Below are 20245 nucleotides of genomic sequence, written 5' to 3'. Positions count from 1 at the left end.
CTCTGCCCATTTTTAATTGGATTGTTTGTTTTGTTGCTATTAATTTGTGTGAGTTTCTTATATATTTTGAATATTAACCCCTTATCAGATATATGGCTTACAAATATTTTCTCCTATTCCATGGGTTGCCGTTTCATTTTGTTGATTATTTCTTTTGTTGAGTGGAAGCTTTTTAGCTTGATATAGCCCCTCTTGTTGGTTTTTGCTTTTGTTGCCTTTGTTTTTTGTGTCAAAATGCCCTGGCTGTCAGTGTGTACTCTTGTAGATGCAAGGTCTCACAACGGTCATGTGCACAGCAATGGAGGCTGGTGATGGGAGTCAGGTTGGAGGCATGCATGTGTACAGCTGGAGGGGCTAGCTATAAGTGATCCCAGTGGTGCAGGCCGGTGACAGGAGTCTGGGTCAGATCCCAGCCCTTAAGCAGCTATGGGGCCCTTAGCTGTCAGTAGGTACTCCTGCTGCTGTAGGGTCTCACCACAGGCACACATACAGCAGGGGAGGCCAGTGACAGGAGTCAGGCTGGAAGCATGCAAGTGTACAGCTAGAGGGTCTACCCTTGAATGCATACACTGCAGTGGGGGTCAGCTGTGGGGGTCTAAGCTGGAATTTTGCACTCATGCAGCTGCAGGGACCTGGGCAGGCTGCTGTGCAGACCCCAGGCTCTGGCTGGGGGTGAGGGGGCAGTGTAAAGAGGTGGGAGGGACTTAGGTGGCTGGCCTCTGCAAACATGAAAACCTGTGGGGTGAAAAACAGTGAAATCTGCATGGGGTCCACAGCAGCTTTGCTGGTCATTGGTTTCTTCAGTGGCGAAAGCTGCCGGGGTCTTCTGCAGAACAGGTCACTAGGAACCGTGGTCACTCCCACTGTGTCGCTGATGCTGGTAGCCCCTGCCCTTCTTTCTTGTTCCTAGCCATCCTTATACATCTCAGCTTTGCCCATCTCTAGGTGGGCTAAAACCAAAGTGGGTCCTTTGTACAGTGCACTGAAATTCTGGGGACACTGGTCATTCACCCTGCTCTCCCTTTGTTGATGAGGGGAACTCTTTCTAGCTGGGGCATTTCCTCTTGATGCTGAGCAGTGCCGGCCTGGGCGGTGGGATGATGGAGGCAATGAAGCTGTTCTTCCTTTTCTTTTTGTGTGGTTATTCTCAGGTTTATTGTTCCACTGTGTTGCTGAAGTTTCTTAATGGACTCCTGAGCTCTCCCAGAGCTGTTTTTGTTCATGGATAGCTGTCTAAGTGTTGATCTTTGTTGGGGGACAGATGCTGGAGTCTCCCACACGGCCATCTTGATGATGTCACTTTGGGTGTGGTTCTAAATGATGAGCAAAACATAGGCTTTGGCCTCTGGATGTGTTGAGTTAAGTGGGTCAGCTCAAAGTCTGAAGATCTGCTCTCTTCATCTTTCCTATATAATTTTCAGCAGATTGAGGCCAAAGTGTTACAGCTGAAAACTTATAATTACAAAACACAGTTCCTAAAAGGGACAAACTTAGAAGTTGAAGGGAATAAAAAGAAAAAGCCTCCAATATTACTGACTAGATTTTATTACTCAGGGTTCTCTAGAGGTACAGAACCAATAGGATATATATATGGAGATTTTCTTAAACCATTTTATTGAGGTGTGATCAACATACAAAAATTGCACATATTTAATGTACACAACTTGATGAGTTTAGAGTTAAATATACACTCTTGAAACCATCACCACAGTCTATATCGTATACTTAAAAATTTGCTAAAAGGGTAAATCTTATGTTAAGTGTTCTAATCACAGAATAATAATAATAAATAAAGCGGGTGGTAGGAAACTTTTGGAGGTGATGGATCTGTTTATGGCATAGGAGATTTATTATAAGGAATTGGCTCACACAATTCCTGGTATGGAGGCTGAGAAGTTCCACAATCTGGGAGACCCAGAAAAGCAGTAGTGTAGTTCAGTCTGAAGGTTCGAGAACCAGGGAAGCTGATGGCATAAATCCCAGTCTAAATGCAAGGGAAGACAGATGTTCCAGTTCATTCAATCAGGCATAAAAGACGGAACAAATTCTCCCTTCTTCTGCCTTTTGTTCTATTCAAGCCCTTCATGGATTGGATGATGTCCACCCACGTTGAGGAAGGCAACCTGCTTTACTGTGTCCACCAATTCAAATGCTAGTCTCATCTGGAAACGTCCTCATAGATACATTCAGAAATAATGTTTAGCCAAATATCTGTGCGCTTTGTAACTCAGTCAAATTGACACATAAAATCAACCATCACAGGATCTATTTTCTAAAAGATTATGTGTAGAGTCTATTTTAAGAACGAGATGTATCAATGAGATAAGTAAAAACTTTTGGCACAGAGCCTGACACATTAGGTAATTTATGAATATTTTCAGTCGTTTATTAATATACGTAATTGGAAATTCAGCATGAGGGCCATTTCTTCCAGTGCCTTTTCACATTGATCAGATGGTAGTCCCCCAGAACATACTAAAACTTCATTTTATTTTTATCCACTTTGTGCATCCCTGATGCAATTGTATATAAATCAAATACTGTACATGCAAAAAAGGTCATTCATGTATAGGCAGAGTTGGTTGCCACTTACCAGGTAGAAGGTGGGAGGAGTGTGAGGCAGCTCCTGCCGCTATCAAAATAGCACACCCACTGTCTAGCATTTTGCCCATCTATTTGTTTTTTAAGTTGAAGTGTTTTTCTGCCTTTAAGCATGCAAGAAGCCCTGCAAGGAGTGATTTCTTCAGCCCATTAACACAGCCAGGCATATAGTAGAAGTTAATGAAAATGTGTTGGGAGGGAGTAGTTGATGACCGTTTTGATGAAGGGACACAAGGTGTATCCCCGAGGAAGGTCAGAATTCGGGGAAGGAAGGTGTACCAATGAAAAAATGAATGCTTCCAAAAGTATATTTCCCAAATTTCACCATCTTGCCAAGAATCCATCCTAGACCAATATCGTGGTCATGTACCTGCTAGCTTTCTATGGCCTAACGTGTATTCCCACAGCATTGTGTGGAAATCAAGCCCTGAAATATGCCATTTGTTGTTTCTTAGATGAAATGGGTGTTTCCCTCCGTCTCCACCACCACAGGCCCCCCTTCCACCCATCACACTGCAGCCAAAGGAATATTTAAAGAATTCAGGTAGAATCATTTCATGCCTTGCTCTTGGAGTAAAGTCTATATGTCCCTAAGTGAGCCTGCAAGGCTCTCTGGAACCTAGTTTCTTCTGAATTCACCAGCTGCATCTCACACTAAGCCCCCTCATTTGTTGTGCTGCAGGCACCCTGGCTTTTCTCAGCTCCTCAAGGAATCCTGTTACACAGGCCCTTGCATTTGCAACTCTTTCAACCTGGAATAGTCTCCCCAACCCATGACAATCAAGTTCTTATTCTTTAAGCCTCAGCTTAAATGTTAGTTCCTCAGGGAAGCCTTTTCTTACCACAACAAACTAGGTCATAACCCTACTATTCATTGTAACAATATCCTGTGCTTCTTTTTTTCACTTTCCAAAATGGCATAAAAAAAATCAATTAACTGTGTAGTCGTTTAATATCTGCCTATGCCCCAGATTCTAATCGCCATGAACGAGGAATCATGTCTATCTTATTTATGACTATATTCCAGAACCTAGTATTATGTCCAATACATAGTAGATAGTCAGTAAATATTTGCTGAATTGATGAATAAGACTGTGGAATCCGTGTGGAATTATTCCCCAAGTAATATTTCTAGCCCATGTGAAGGTCATTAAAAGGTTGCAGTCACATTCATAGTTATCTGTCTTAATATCAGCTCAACACAAGGCTGATATAAGGGAAGCCATATTCTAGAAAAGAAACCATATTGTAACTGTGAATGACCTCTCACTAACTAACTCAGCTAGATATGCATCCTCCAGGAGGTCTAATTGCTCTGTAGATTTTATTACCCATGCTTGTGCATTTATCTCTCAGCTGCACTAAGATAATAACTTTATTTTTTTTGAGTTCCTTAGGGATGTGAAGACCCCTGGACAGAGAGTCTATCTGGTGTGGCCACACTCAATCTGCAACACCAGAAGGACAACATTCCTAACACCCTCCTTGATAACCCACTGGCCTATATAACTGCTTCAAGATTCTGTGCCCCCTTTAAGATGGTTCTTTTGGACAATAATTGGCCGTCTTCCCCCTTTCTAGCAGGCTGTAATAAAATGCCCTTTCTCTGCCACCATCTTGCCTCTTGATGATTACTTTTGTCTCATGACAAACAGATGGTGCCATTTGTGTGGTAACAGAAATCTGCCAACGGAGATGGGACTTTAAGTCCTGCTCATGGCCAGTTGACCTCGGATAGGTGACCTGTCTGGTAAGGCCCTAGAAGCTGCTGAGGCTCCCTTTGTCTCGGGGATCTGCCCTTCCTGCTCTCCTGTGACAAGACCAGCAGCCTCCTAATGCTCCCTATGTTGGAAAAGGAAACTGCCACTTCTGGTGTGTTGACAGGCTCACATATGGATTAGGGTAAGTTGCCTCGGGGATGAACTACTGAGAGCTTTCCTTCCCCTCCATCTGGTGTCCCCCTCTTTTGAGGGGCCATCTGGTTAATAAGGTGCCCTGCCAGAGTGGAAAAAGGTATATGGCTTTAGCCAGAATCTGGGAATCAGTTCACTGGTGTCTGGTTTTTCTATGTCTGTGTCTGTATCTATAAAGAGCTCCAGGACCAAATGCATTTTGTGTGAGTGACTTTGTTAAAATGCATCTGTGCCTAAAATTGTCTAATAGTGGGTTAGGATAGTGGGTTAGAGGCCCCACTGGTGAGATTTGGCTGCTGGGTTAAAGTCCCAAGGCTAGGATTGTGGGAGACAATATAAAAGGGTTACAGCCACTGGGGCACTCAAAAGGATCGAATTATAGTCCCAAGCTCTGAGTTAGAGTCCCAAGGTACTCTTAGTTAGAGTCCCAGAGTATTGGGTTTGGTGTTTGTTCATGTTTGTCTCTGTCTGACTGTTTTATTTGTTAAAATTGGCTCTTTGGGGACTGAGTTTCTCAGTGATCATAACAAAATCTTTAGAAATTACCTTGTTTGTTGCAGCCACATCAGGAAAAGCCCCCTAAAGTGGAGATAACTGTATACAGCTGGTGAGATAACCTAGAATAACTGAAAATTACAGTGGCTACTTTAAGCTCCTTTTGAGCTTTCGTACCAAGAAACAAAGAAATCTTTAAAGCGTTGGAGGGCTCCACCTTTCAACCGAAAATTTCCAGAAGCTCTACATGTTTGCAGAGAACATTGGAATCTTACCAAGCTTGTTTTGTGTCTTGAGGGCTTGGCTTAATAATCGTCAGTTTGGGGGAATCCCAAAATAGGGTCAGACAAAAATATGGTTGTACCTCATTTTGCAGTCACAGATGGTAGGGCAGAAATGTAGTTTTCACTCCCATTTGTGGCTAAGGGTCCTACCAGAGGATGGATCCTTAAATTGGAAAAACTTCTGAATTGAAAAAAATGTAGCTGAAAGTGGGGGTCAACTTCTTTCCAGTTCTTTAGGGAACTGGAAACAAACATCTTTGTCTTGCAAAATCCTGCAGGGCCAGAGGTATGGCTCTAGAAGGAGGTTCAAAGTTCACTTGTCCTTTTCCAATCCCAAAGCCTCCCCTGTTCCTCTCAAAACACTTATCCATATTCGGACGTTAAAAACTATAAGGCAAATATGCCCCGGAAACTCTACCTTGGAGAAAACTTGAGTGGTTTCTCCGTGCTGTGATGTAGTTGGACAGGTAGATCAACCTGTAATGTCATTTGAGTTACAACCCAGTTTCTGAGAAATCAAGAGCAACTGTCTTTAAAAAATCCTTGCAAGACTGGAAATGCAGCTCTAGAGGCAGTCCAGGTTCCACCCATTTCCCTTGTCTGAAAGAACTTGCAAATCCTCTGGGGAGAATGTAGACCATCACTAACTCCTAGGACTGAAGAAAAACAAAAAGGAAAAAGGAAAGAAAATGACCATAAGAGCACCCTTGCCAAAAATCTAGCATCTTGAGTGTCTTCTCCATAAATATAGAAAAAAGGCTTGAAACAAAATTTAGGTTCATAACTAGGGAGCCTTATACCTGATTCACGGCAGTAATTTTAAAACAATGGCTGTGGAGTCTCTGTGCATGTGTGTCTATATGTATGTTATATGTGTGATATTTTACCTCAAGATGGTATAATTTCTAAAAAACTCTATTTAATTGGCTTAAAGTAAGCATTTATGTAAATTCTTTCTTTTATTTTTTTTTAATTTTATTTATTTATTTTTCCCCCAAAGCCCCAGTAGATAGTTGTATGTCATAGCTGCACATCCTTCTAGTTGCTGCATGTGGGACACGGCCTCAGCATGGCCGGAGAAGCAGTGCGTCGGTGCGCGCCCGGGATCCCAACCCGGGCTGCCAGCATCGGAGTGTGCGCACTTAACCGCTAAGCCACGGGGCCGGCCCTATGTAAATTATTTCTAAATGTAATATAAACTAACCCAAATGTCTTTCAAGTTAATGCGATATAAATTAATGTTTGGTAAGTGAAAGCTTATTTAAGATTGGTGGTTTGATTAAAGTGGACATGTCCTCAGAGTTATCAGCATTGGCCAGGATTCAGACATGCAGTCTTTATTCTACATTTATTGGTCAAATAAGGTAATGTTATCTCTATCACAAAACTGGTTAGCAAAATTAATAACTTAAAATGATGGCTAATTTTGTCTAATGTCTCATGAAGTTTTGGAGGCAATCTAAGTAATTACTGGAAAAAGGCAGTCTAAATAAATGTAGAAGGGTAAAACTTTGGGGGGAAAGTTTTTAACGGTGATGGGTTACAATGTATGTACTTAAAACAGCTTAAGATGATGGCTAACTGCTTTAGTGTCACATAAAGTTTTTGTGAATAATCTAAATATGATTGTTACAAGCAAATGGTCTAGATGTAAGTGAGATAAGAGTTACAGATAAACTTTTAGCAGTAATTATAGTTTATGACATGAGTACTTAAAATAGATTTCAAAATCTCTTTCGTAACTTGAAACATTGAAGTTTTGTTAGATTAAATTGAATGATAAAAATTCACTGAGTATTTAGATCATTTCCAAATAAGATAGAATATTAGACATTAATTATTAAATCAGGTTTATCTACTTTTGGCTTCTTATTACAGATAAACTAAAATATGTTTGGGTCTATTAGTAAGCATGTCCTGTATTTTATTAAAGATTGTACTATGAAGTAACATGTTTCTAGAAATTATGAAAAGTGTTTATGAATTTGCCAAGCCACAGAATGCTAATGTAAAATACAGTTCATAATTGCTTTCTTTAGTTTTCACTAAGATCTGTAAGGGTTAAAAATTTTAATTAGTATATGTAATTAAAGCTACTAAAAATTAATAAGGAAAACATCTCTGTATTCAAGGAAAGTAAGATGTATGTTTTCAGTAAAGAATGGAAATATTTTTGTTTGTTTTGTTAAGAAAGATAAATTTGTCATAAAGTACTAGAAAGGAAGAAAGAAGATATGGGAAAAATTGTGAATGTAAAAATAAAGTTATAGAAAGTTTGTGGAAGAGGAACCCTAAGAAAGAATTTTGTGCCCAGTCAAGTTGGCTAAGATTAAAATAAATTTAATTAGGGGCTGGCCCTGTGGCTTGGTGGTTAAGTGCGCGCGCTACGATGCTGGTGGCCCGGGTTCGGATCCCGGGTGCGCATCGAGGCACCGCTTCTCCGTTCATCCTGAGGCCGAGTCCCACATACAGCAACTAGAAGGATGTGCAGCTACGACATACAACTATCCACTGGGGCTTTGGGGGGAAAAAAATAAAATAAATAAAATCTTTAAAAAAATAAAATAAAATAAATAAATAAATAAATAAATTTAATTAAATGAATAAGTTTTAATATCAGAAGTAAAGTGGTACAAGAATTAGAATTAGGTTTTCTCTTTTTTTTTTAAATTTTTTGTTTATTGCAGTAACATTGGTTTATGACATTGCAAAAATTTCAGGTGTACATCATTGTACTTATATTTCTGCATAGATTACATCATGTTCACCACCAAAATACTAATTACAACCCATCACCACACACATGTGCCGAATTATCCCTTTCACCCTCCTCCCTCCCCCCTTCCCCTCTGGTAACCACCAATCCAATCTCTGTCCCTATGTGTTTGTTTATTGTTGTTATTATCTACTACTTAATGAAGGAAATCGTACGGTATTTGACCTTCTCCCTCTGACTTATTTCACTTTGCATTATACCCTCAATGTTGTCACAAATGCCTGGATTTCATCGTTTCTTATGGCTGAGTAGTATTTCATTGTGTATATATACCACAGCTTCTGTATCGATTCGTCCATTGATGGGCACTTAGGTTGCTTCCAAGTCTTGGCTATTGTGAATAACGCTGCAATGAACACAGGGGTGCATGTACCTTTACAAATTGGTATTTTCAAGTTCTTTGGATAAATACCCAACAGTGGAATAGCTGGATCATATGGTAGTTCTATCCTTGATTTTTCGAGGAATCTCCATACTGTTTTCCATAGTGGCTGCACCAGTTTGCACTCCCACCAGCAGTGTATGAGAGTTCCCTTCTCTCCACATCCTCTCCAACACATGTTGTTTCCTGTCTTGTTAATTATAGCCATTCTGACGGGCGTCAGGTGATATCTCATTGTAGTTTTGATTTGCATTTCCCTGATAGTGATTTTGAACATCTTTTCATGTGTCTGTTGGCCATCTGTATATCTTCTTTGGAGAAATGTCTGTTCAGGTCTTTGGCCCATTTTTTAATTGGGTTGGTAGTTTTTTTGTTGTTGAGATGCATGTGTTCTTTATATATTTTGGAGATTAAGCCCTTATCAGAAGTATGGTTTGCAAATATCTTCTCCCAATTGTTAGGTTGTCTTTTCGTTTTGTTGATGGTTTCCTTTGCTGTGCAGAAGCTTTTTCGTTTGATGTAGTCCCATTTGTTTATTTTTTCTATTGTTTCTCTTTCCCGGTCAGACATGGTGCTTGAAAAGATGTTGCTAAGACTGATGTCGAAGAGCGTACTGCCTATGTTTTCTTCTAGAACTTTCACAGTTTCAGGTCTTACATTCAAGTCTTTAATCCATTTGGAGTTAATTTTTGTGTATGGTATAAGGTAAGGGTCTACTTTTATTTTTTTGCATATGGCTATCCAGTTTTCCCAACACCATTTGTTGAAGAGACTTTCTTTTCCCCATTGTATGTTCTTGGCTCCTTTGTCAAAGATTAGCTGTCCATAGATGTGTGGGTTTATTTCTGGGCTTTCGATTCTATTCCATTGATCTGTGTGTCTGTTTTTGTGCCAGTACCATGTGGTTTGGGTTACTATAGCTTTGTAGTATATTTTGAAATCAGGGAGTGTGATACCTCCAGCTTTGTTCTTTTTTCTCAGAATTCCTTCAGCTATTCGGGGTCTTTTGTTGTTCCATATAAATTTTAGGATTCTTTGTTCTATTTCTGTGAAAAATGTTGTTGGAACGTTGATAGGGATTGCATTGAATCTATAGATGGCTTTAGGAAGTATGGACATCTTAACTATGTTAATTCTTCCAATCCAAGGACATGGAATATCTTTCCATTTCTTTGTGTCTTCTTCAATTTCTTTCAGAAATGTTTTATAGTTTTCGGTGTACAGATCTTTCACCTCTTTTGTTAAGTTTATTCCTAGGTATTTTATTCTTTTTGTTGCAATTGTAATGGGATGATATTCTTAATTTCTCTTTCTGCTACTTCGTTGTTAGTGTACAGAAATGCAACTGATTTTTGTATGTTGATTTTGTATCCTGCAACTTTACCATATTCGTTTATTACTTCTAGAAGTTTTCTGGTGTATTCTTTAGGGTTTTCTATATATAAAATCATGTCATCTGCAAATAGTGACAGTTTCACTTCTTCCTTTCCAATTTGGATCCCTTTTATTTCTTTCTCTTGCCTGATTGCTCTGGCTAGGACTTGCAGTACTATGTTAAATAGGAGTGGTGACAGTGGGCATCCTTGTCTGGGTCCTGTTCTTAGAGGGATGGCTTTCAGTTTTTCACCATTGAGGATGATATTAGCTGTGGGTTTCTCATATATGGTCTTTATTATGTTGAGATAGTTTCCTTCTATACCCATTTTATTCAGAGTTTTTATCATAAATGGATGCTGTATCTTTTCAAATGCTTTCTCTGCATCTATTGAGATGATCTTGTGATTTTTATTCTTCATTTTATTAATGTGGTGTATTACGTTGATTGATTTGCGAATGTTAAACCATCCCTGCATCCCTCGAATAAATCCCACTTGATCATGGTGTATAATCTTTTTAACGTATTGTTGTATGCGATTTGCTAGTATTTTGTTGAGGATTTTTGCATCGATGTTCATCAGTGATATTGACCTGTAATTTTCTTTTCTTGTGTTGTCCTTGTCTGATTTTGGTATCAGGGTAATGTCAGCTTCGTAGAATGAGTTAGGGAGCTTCCCCCCCTCCTCAATTTTTTGGAGGAGTTTGAGAAGGATAGGTATTAAGTCTTCTTTGAATGTTTGGTAGAATTTACCAGGGAAGCCGTCTGGTCCTGGACTTTTATTTTTGGGGAGGTTTGTGATTACTGTTTCAATCTCCTTACTGGTGATTAGTCTATTCAAATTCTCTACTTCTTCTTGATCCAGTTTTGGAAGGTTGTATGATTCCAAGAATTTATCCATTTCTTCCAGATTGTCGAATTGGTTGGCATATAGCTTTTCATAGTATTCTCTTATAATCTTTTGTATTTCCAAGGTGTCTGTTGTAACCTCTCCTCTTTCATTTCTGATTTTACTTATTTGTGCCTTCTCTCTTTTTTTTCTTGGTGAGTCTAGCTAAAGGTTTGTCAATTTTGTTGATCTTTTCAAAGAACCAGCTCTTGGTTTTATTAATTTTTTCTATTTTTTTTTGGTCTCTATTTCATTTATTAATGCTCTGATTTTTATTATTTCCCTTCTTCTACTGATTTTGAGCTTGGTTTATTCTTCTTTTTCCAGTTCCTTTAGGTGCATTGTTAGATTGTTTATTTGAAATTTTTCCTGTTTGCTGAGATAGGCCTGTATTGCTATAAACTTCCCTCTTAGAACCGCTTTTGCTGTATCCCATAAATTCTGGTATGTCATATTTTCATTTTCAATTGTCTCCAGGTATTTTTTGATTTCTTCTTTGATTTCTTCATTAACCCAGTCGTTGTTCAATAGCATTTTGTTTAATCTCCACATATTTGTGGCTTTTCTGATTTTCTTCCTATAGTTGATTTCTAGTTTCATATCGTTGTGGTCAGAAAAGATGCTTGGTATTATTTCAATCTTCTTAAATGTATGGAGACTTGATTTGTGGCCTAATATGTGATCAATCCTGGAGAATGTTCCATGTGCATTTGAAAAGAACGTGTATTCTTCGGTTTTTGGATGGAATGCTCTGTATATATCTACTAGGTCCATCTGTTCTAGTGTGTCATTTAAGGCCAATGTTTCCTTATTGATCTTCTGTTTGGATGATCTATCCGTTGGTGTAAGTGGAATGTTAAAGTCTCCTACTATTATTGTGTTACTGTCTATTTCTGTTTTTATGCCTGTTAATAATTGCTTTATATATTTAGGTGCACCTACATTGGGTGCGTAGATATTTGCAAGTGTTATATCCTCTTGTTGGATTATTCCCTTGATCATTATGTAATGCCCTTCTTTGTCTCTTTTTACAGTTTTTGTTTTAAAGTCTATTTTGTCTGATATGAGTACTGCTACCCCAGCTTTCTTTTCATTGCCATTTGCGTGGAGTATCTTTTTCCATCCCTTCACTTTCAGTTTGTGAGTGTCTTTAGGTCTGAAGTGTGTCTCTTGTATGCAGCATATATATGGGTCTTGTTTTTTTATCCAGGCAGCCACCCTCTGTCTTTTAATTGGAGCCTTTAGTCCATTGACGTTTAAAGTAGCTATTGATAGGTATGTACTTACTGCAATTTTTTAACTTTTTTTTTTTCTCAGTGTTTTAGTAGTCCTTCTCTGTTCCTTTCTTCTTCTATACAGAATTGATGGTCACTTTAGTTTGACCTCTGTCTGAAAGCTGTACTCTTAACTCCCCTCCTCCCTCCTTTTATGTTTTTGATATCATATCTATTCTCTTTGTTGTGTATTGTATCCATTACGTTCTAATCATGGAAATAGATAATTTTTCCTATTTGTGGTCTTCTCTTTTCCCCTTAAATGAGTCCCTTTAACATTTCTTGTAACACTGGTTTCTTGGTGACGAACTCCTTTAATTTTTGCTTGTCTGGGAAATTTTGGATCTCTCCTTCCATTTTGAATGATAACCTTGCTGGTTAGAGTATTCTTGGCTGTAAGTTTTTTCCTTTTAGCACTTTAAATATATCCTGCCATTCTCTTCTAGCCTGTAAGGTTTCTGCTGAGAAGTCAGCTGATAGCCTTCCTTGGTATGTAACTTGACATTCTCTTGTGGCTTTTAGGATTCTCTCTTTATCTTTAATTCTGGACATTTTGATTATGATGTGTCTTGGTGTGGGCCTCTTTGGGTTTAACTTGTTTGGGGCTCTCTGTGCTTCCTGTACCTGGATGTCTGTTTCCTTCCTTAGGTTAGGGAAGTTTTCATCTATTATTTCTTGAAATAGATTCTCTGCCCCCTTGTCTCGCTCTTCTCCTTCCGGGACACCTATAACACGGATGTTAGTGCGCTTGATGTTGTCCCAGAGGTCCCTTAGACTGTCCTCACTCTTTTTAATTCTTTTCTCTTTTACCTGTTCACCTTGGGTAATTTCTTCTAGTCTTTCGTCCAGCTCACAGATCCGTTCTTCTGTATCCTCTACTCTGCTTTTGTGTACCTCTAATGAATTTTTCATTTCCAGTATTGTATTCTTCATTTCTGATTGATTCTTTTTTATATCTTCCATTTCTTTGTTGACATTCTCACTGAGTTCATCTATTCTTCTCCCCAGATCAGTGAGCATCCTTAACACTCTTAGTTTGAACTCTCTGTAGGGTAGGTTGCTCATTTCTGTTTCACTTAGTTCCTTTTCTGGGGTTTTGTCCTGTTCCCTTACTTGGAATGTATTCTTTTGCCTCCTCATTTTGCCTCTTTCCCTGTGCTTGTGTCTACGTATTAGATAGGTCAGCTACGTCTCCTGCTCTTGGATAGGTGACCTTATGTAAGTGATGCCTTAGGAGGCTTCCAGTGTGCTTCGCTCAGTTCTCAATGTTCCAGGGGTGACCCCTATGTGGGCTACATGTGTCCTTCTCTTGTGGCCTGTTTGCTTTCCCTGTAGGTGCCCAGGGAGGCTGAGTTATGCTCCTGGCCAGCTGTTGTAATGCTCAGCTGCTTGTAGTTGTTGTGGGCCCTTCAGTCTCTTTATCAGGTGTGGGGAGCCCCAGCACAGTTGGCTGCAAGTTCTAATACCACATTTGTGTTGCAGTATCTCTTTTAAGTGAGTAGGCCCCCAGGTTGCCAGGTTGTTAGGCTCAGGGCTTTACAATTGCTGTAAGCTTCTAGCCTATTAAGTCTCTTGTCAGCTCTCTGAGGATTGCAGCTGGGTGGGGCTGGCCTCAGGCACAGGAGCACCCAATCGTTTCAGGCTTTGGAAGGTGGGGCAAACCTCCTATGTGGGTCTTTGAGAAGCACAAGTCTTCTGCAGCTGACAAGCCCTGCCGCCCACAGGTCCACCCACACAGTCAGCACAGTCCTGCCCTGTGTGCATGCCCCGACCTCTCCAAGCAGACTCAGTCTCTCCACGGCGGGAACCCCACACACTCCGCCACCACCCCACACTCTCCACCCGCTCCCTGTGCACACCCTGCCCCGCTCAAGTAGGCTCAGTTGTCAGGCTGCAGAGAATCTAGTCACCAATCTATGCAGGCCCACAAGTTGCCTGAGGGCTTGTTGTTGGGTGGGGCCAGTCTCTAGGGTGGGCTGCCTGCCCTGGCTGAGCTGGATTAAATGGGTTCTCTAGCAGGTGGGGCAACCCTGGGCTAGCAGGCCTCAGGGAGAACTCCAATGGCGTCTTTGTCAGCACGCCCACTCCAGGCCACAACAATGGCCGCCGCCAATGTCCCAGTCCCTGGAGAGGTCTCACCCCTCACCGAGATGCACTCAGGGCCTATTAGGTGAGTCTCTTTTCACCACAGCACTGTGCACCTTTCTTTCTGGTGATTTTAGGATGCTTTCTGAAATGGGTGAGTTTGTGCGTGGGCCCTTTAAGAGCCAGTTTTAGTTTCTTTGTTAACCGGGTTTTCTGGGTGTACTCCCCAGTGTTTTAGTAGCAGGCAAAGTCAGATATTATGCCACTGGTCTCGATTGTGCTGTGTCCACAAAATGCCCACAGCAGGGGCACTCTCCAGCTCACGGCCCCGTGCCTCCAGGGAGACTGCGTACCGGTGAGCTGCTCCCGGCAGCTGTGAAGCTGGTGGCTTGTGAAGGTGGCGTTTTTCCTCTCCAGAAGGGAGTCTCTGCCTCTTCCACCTCAGTTAGGATTGTCCGTTGTTGCAGGAGTTCCTCTTATGCAGTTTTCAGTTTTGTCTCAGGGGTAATTTTTCCACGAGTAGTTGTAAATTGGCTGTGTCAACGGAAGGAGGTGAGTTCTGAGTCTGCTTATGCCGCCATCTTGACTCCCCCTCTCTGAGGTTTTCTCTTTCTTAAAAGGATAATTTTCCTGGACTTTTAGTCTGCTTTTAATAAAGAGTTTATAAAGGGTTTTTCTTTGCCTTTGAGTAAGTCTACTTAAAAAGACAGAAAATCTGTGTTTTTTGAAAATAATTTCCTATGTTCAAAAAGACTGCGTTCTCTCTATTAAGATTTTCTTTTTTTACTGTTTTAATTCTCTGTTTTCCCTTAACTGTTTCTGTTGTGACTTTGATTGAATGGATAACTGAGGATTGTTTCACAGTGAGCATTGTTTCTTGTTTGACCAAGTGTTTTAACCCCTTTTGATGGTTTTGACAAGCTTCCCTCAAAATTCAAATCCTAAATGAAGTCTTTCTTTCGACCTGAAGGAAAGAAAATTTTTCCTTGAGAATTTTCAGAGGACCACTGGGACTACTCAAAGAAATTCATTCTCTCTCTTTCTTTAAAGAAAAAGACACTAAATTAATTAAGCTTATTTTGTATGTTAAGTTATATGGAAAGCATTGTCAAAAAAGTGACAGTAAACCTTCTTAGGTGGTGCTATGTGGGTAAATGTTATTGATATAAATTTTTTTAAGGGGGCCAGCCCGATGGCATAGTGGTTAAGTTCACGTGTTCCACTTCAGCGGCCCAGGGATCGCTGGGTCGGATCCTGGGTGTGGACATACTCACCACTCATCAAGCCATGCTGAAGTGGTGTTCCACATAGAAGAGCTACAACTCTACAACTATGATACACAACTATGTACTGGGGCTTTGGGGAGAAAAAAGTAAGAGAGGAAGATTGGCAACGGATGTTGGTGCAGGGCCAATCATCCTCAAAATATATATATCATTAAAATGTGTTTGAAAAATTACATAACATTCCTAAAATTCTGATCTGTCCTGGTTGTCAGCCATAATTCTAGTTATTATTTTGAAGTGTTATACGTAACAGAAATAGCCAAGTTTCTTTGTCAATTGCCCTTTTGAGTCTTTTGTCATTTGCAGATAGTTGCTGTTTTACTCTGATGCTTTTGCAAATATGTTTCATCTTCAGAGAGATTCATGAAAGGACTCTGACACTTTCTCTAGAATACAGGTTTCTGATAAACTTTCAGATTGTAAAACTCAACTGGGTAAGAAATTACAGAACTCTAACAGAGAAAGTGATGACTTCATGAAACTGCTAAGAAAAGATTAAGATCAAGAATCAATTGCACAGTACTGAATGAACTGATGAGGATGATTGTAATTTTTATGACTTGTCATTTGAGATATTGCTGACTTTTTGATATTTTGTTTTTTCCAGATTTACGGAAACCTTTTTCTCTTTATCTTAAGCTAACTATTATGTACAGCAATTCAGTAAAATTATACCTTTGTACGTAAAACTGAAACATTTATCTTTATTTCTCACTACCTGATCACTCCAGGATTTGGAAGCTTTTGGTGAATGAGTATTGTTTTCATGCACTATAGTTATTTGCATAAGTTCAATAAGAACCTCATATCCTTAGAACAAGGCACAACTGGGAACACTGGTTATATCACCAAGGCTTTGACTGGAATGTCATATTTGAGAGAAATATGCAAACTCAGATTTGACAAGACAAATTTTGAGGAACAAATATTGGACTTTATGAAATAAAGCCACTTGGAAACATCAGCCTGGTACCTTGTTTACAGGGTTCTCAGCAGCCTTACCAGTTGAGTAAAGAAGATCACTTCTCTGGCAGGTGCCTGGAAACTCAGGGTATTTTGGGGCCCTCGAGATGAGAAGAATACACCCAAATCTGTAGATATTGCAGGGGAAATCTGATGACAAGTCCATGGCTTGGCTTTCCTGGCCTCGAGAGACCTTTAAAGTCCAATCTGAGATTCCTTACGAGAAGTTCTAATAAAGCAGATTCAAAGGAGCGTATATGATCAATTGCTAGTCTTGCTATACTTATGTAAAAAATTGGGGCAAGTTCATTAAAAATAGACTTATTTTGCAAACCAATGAGTCTTAATTGGCTATTTTTGGTAAAAATCAGGGTGATTTTAGAGAGAAAAATAATGCTTCAGTAGAGACTACAGTACACATTCATGAATATTAGATTCTAGTTCTGATAATTATCTTTGAGGTTTTTGCTTTCTATCTGTAACTGGGCTGGATCCTGAATTCTTCTAGTCTCCTAAGATATCTGGCTATGAATTTCCAAGCTAATATTTTCAATTTTCTCCATCATTTACATTCATAATCATTGAGAACTAAACCTGCCTTTTTCCTGAAGCCCTGCAGACTGAAACTTGATAACTTGACATAAACTTAAGAGAGATTCATGTTCATTGCTGTGTAAGCTACTCAGACTAATACCTGAACATCTGATGACATCATCAGAGACATTTCAAACTTCAAAAGAGGCTTTGACTCTGATATCTAGAAATCCTTTGACTGGCTGCTCCCTGGACTCAGAAACTGATCTATAATTTGCTCCAACCATTAACCTTGCTTTTCTTTTTGTTTCTCTAGAAATGCTTCTTATTAAATACCTGGTTACATGCTTACACAATATAGGCCTACCTTTGGGAGCCCACCTACATCACCGTCTTACTAAGAGACTGGTTAAATGAGATGGAAAAACCTATGCCCCTCATGAGCAGGCTATCTCTCAAGATTGAGTATTGAACAACAAAAAGGGAGAATTGACACCAGCTCAACACAAGGTTGACATAAGGGAAGCCATATTGTAGAAAAGAAACTATATTTTAACTTTGAATGACCTCTGACTAACTAACCCAGTTGGAAATGCACCCTCCAGGAGATCTAACTGCTCTGTAGACTTTATGACCCCTGCTAGTGCATATACATTCCAGCTGAGATAAGACAATATATTTGTTTTTTTGGCTTCCTTGGGCATGTGATGACTCCTGGACAGAGAATCTATCTGGTATGGACACTCTCAGTCTGTAACACCAGAAGGACAATGTTCTTAGCTGCCTCCCCTATAATACACTGGCCTATATAACTGCTTCAAGATTCTGTTCCCACCTTAAGATGGTTCTTTCAGACATTAGTCGACCATCTTCCCCCTTGCTAGTAAGCTGTAACAAAATTCCCTTTCTCTGCCACCATCTTGCCTCTTGATGATCGGATTTTGTCTCTTGGTGAGCTGATCATGCCCTTTGTGCAGTAACATTCTGACAATAAAGTAAATGTCCCACAGGAGATGGAAGTAGATGGTGGTTTTCATTACTGAAGAATAGAAAATAGGTTGAGTTAATTGAGGCAGATTGTCCATAAACAATGCTTCAGAAATAAAATAGAAATTCTGACCTTTGGTGATCAAGAAATATTTCAAAATTTGTTTATGGGACTCAATTCAGCTCCACATCAAGATCAAATTTTTTTCCCATAACTAATGCAAATCATTACATCTTTCTTTCATTCTACAGTGTCTTGGTCCTCTACATTATTTTGGGGAGTAGGCTAACATTTTCTAGTCTAACATTTCCCATTTCATATCTCCTTTCTCCTCTATTTTTTCTCCCTCTATTTTGTCACTTGTATTTTGCATGACAAATGCCTAAATTGGATACGACTGAATGTTGAGAAAAATTTTCTTTGGTCAAGGCTGATTTCCACCCCACTACCCACAACCAAAGAATGTGACTGCCCTTACTATATAAATAATAAGCTATTGTTTTTTAATTATTCAAAGATGAAAAAATTAGCCTAGTATAAAAAATTTAAGTAACTGAGAAAGCACTTAACAATACTCAGGGCAGGTAAGAAAAATAAATTTACATCCTATAGCATGTTATCATTGATAAAGCTCTTTGGCATTCCATCTCTCTTTATTATAGCAAGGCAGAAACTTTTACTGATGTGAAAACTGAGACAGAGAATTTCTGGCTCAAGGTCATAGGGCTAATAAAGAAATTGCTGGGGGGCCGGGACCATGGCATAGTGGATGAGTTTGGTGCACTCAGCTTCAGTGGCTGGATTCACAGGTTTGGATCCCAAGCGTGGACCTACACCACTCATCAGTCATGCTGTGGCAGCAACCCACATACAAAATAGAGGAAGACTGGCACAATGTTAGCTCAGGGCAAAACTTCTTCAGCAAAAAAAAAAAAAAAGAAATTGCTGGAACCACAATCTACATTTTTTGCCTCAGTGTGTCTTTGTAATTATGAAATCTGTTTCATACGTTAAGGGAACAAGCCAAAAGCACAAAGGATGATTTGAAGGAACTTCTGAATTGATGGATCTCAAGTTTTACTCTACTGGGGAAACCTTCATCCTGTTGAGAACTTTCTTCAGAGCCTCCTGCACTTCCTTGTTTCACATGCTGTAGATCATTGGGTGCAGCATAGAGATCACTATGGTGTAAAATACTGACACAATCTTGTCTTCCACCAGGGATTTGCCCATATTACCTTTCAAGTATATGAATATGAGTGTCCCAAAGAAAAGAGCCACTGCAGTCACATGAGAAGCACAGGTAGAGAAAGTCTTGGCTTTGCCATCTACCGTACGAATCTTCAGAATAGCCTGGATGATGAACAAGTAGGATATAAGAATCACCGAAATGCTGGTTGTAATGACCAAGAAAGCTAAGAGGTAGATCATTTATTCCTGTTGTCTGGTCTCACTACAGGCAAGCTTCAGCAGGGGTGGGAAATCACAAAAGAAGAAGTCCACATGGTTGGATTACAGAAGGAGATCGAGAAAGTACACCCAGTGCGGATCACAGAATTGACCATGGCACCAGCATATGCCCCAGCCACTAGGCCTAGGTGGGTCTGTGGTGTCATGGAAGTGGCATAGAGGAGAGGGTTACACACGGCCACATAGCGATCATAGGCCATCACTGCCAAAAGGAAACACTCACTACTAGCACAGAGCGTGAAAAAGAAGAACTGGGTGGCACAGCGCTCATAGGTGATGACCATCTTATCAGCACCCAAGGTTGCAAGCAATTGAGGGACAATAACAGAGGAGTAACAAGAGTCCAGGAGGGAAAGGTGGCTGAGGAAGAAGTACATGTGAGTCTGGAGGCGAAGGTCACTCTGAATCAGCACTATCATGCCCAGGTTGCCCACCATGTTGATGAGATAAAGGACCAGAAATACAAAGAAGAGACCCATCTGCAGCTCTGCCAGCAATTGGAACCCTATTAGAATAAAATCTGTCACCACAGTGCCATTCTTTGCCATGAGTCCAAGGTTGCCCACTGAAATAAAAAAAATAAAGTCTCACTGGAGATAAATTAAGGTGAGTATACCTTGATACGATCATTTTCAGTAACAATAATAATGTTTAAATTTGTAAAGCACTTTACATTTTTTACAAACTTTATTTCATTTGATCTTTCAGAAATTCTTGGCAGGGCATAGTGTTAATCCCATTTTTGAGAGAAAAATATGAAGGTCAAAGAAGTGAAGTGACTAGCTCAAGATTTCATAAGGTGATCAAAACGTACAAACTTCCAGTTACAAGTAAGTATGTGCTAGGGATACAATGTACAACACGATGACTATAGTTAACACTGCTGTATGGTATATATGAAGTTGTTAAGAGAATAGACCTCAAGAGTTC

General features: G+C 39.8%; 1 pseudogene; it reads right to left on the bottom strand.

Annotated features, from left to right (window-relative positions):
• Positions 1-18922: 18922 nt before the first annotated feature.
• On the bottom strand, positions 18923-19863 carry LOC101400379 (olfactory receptor 9I1-like; annotated as a pseudogene).
• Positions 19864-20245: the final 382 nt, after the last annotated feature.

Source organism: Ceratotherium simum, chromosome 34 (assembly GCF_057802395.1).
Source record: "Ceratotherium simum simum isolate JZ-2026a chromosome 34, ASM5780239v1, whole genome shotgun sequence".
Classification (NCBI taxonomy): Eukaryota; Metazoa; Chordata; class Mammalia; order Perissodactyla; family Rhinocerotidae; genus Ceratotherium; species Ceratotherium simum.
This window is presented reverse-complemented; position numbering and strand designations above follow the sequence as displayed.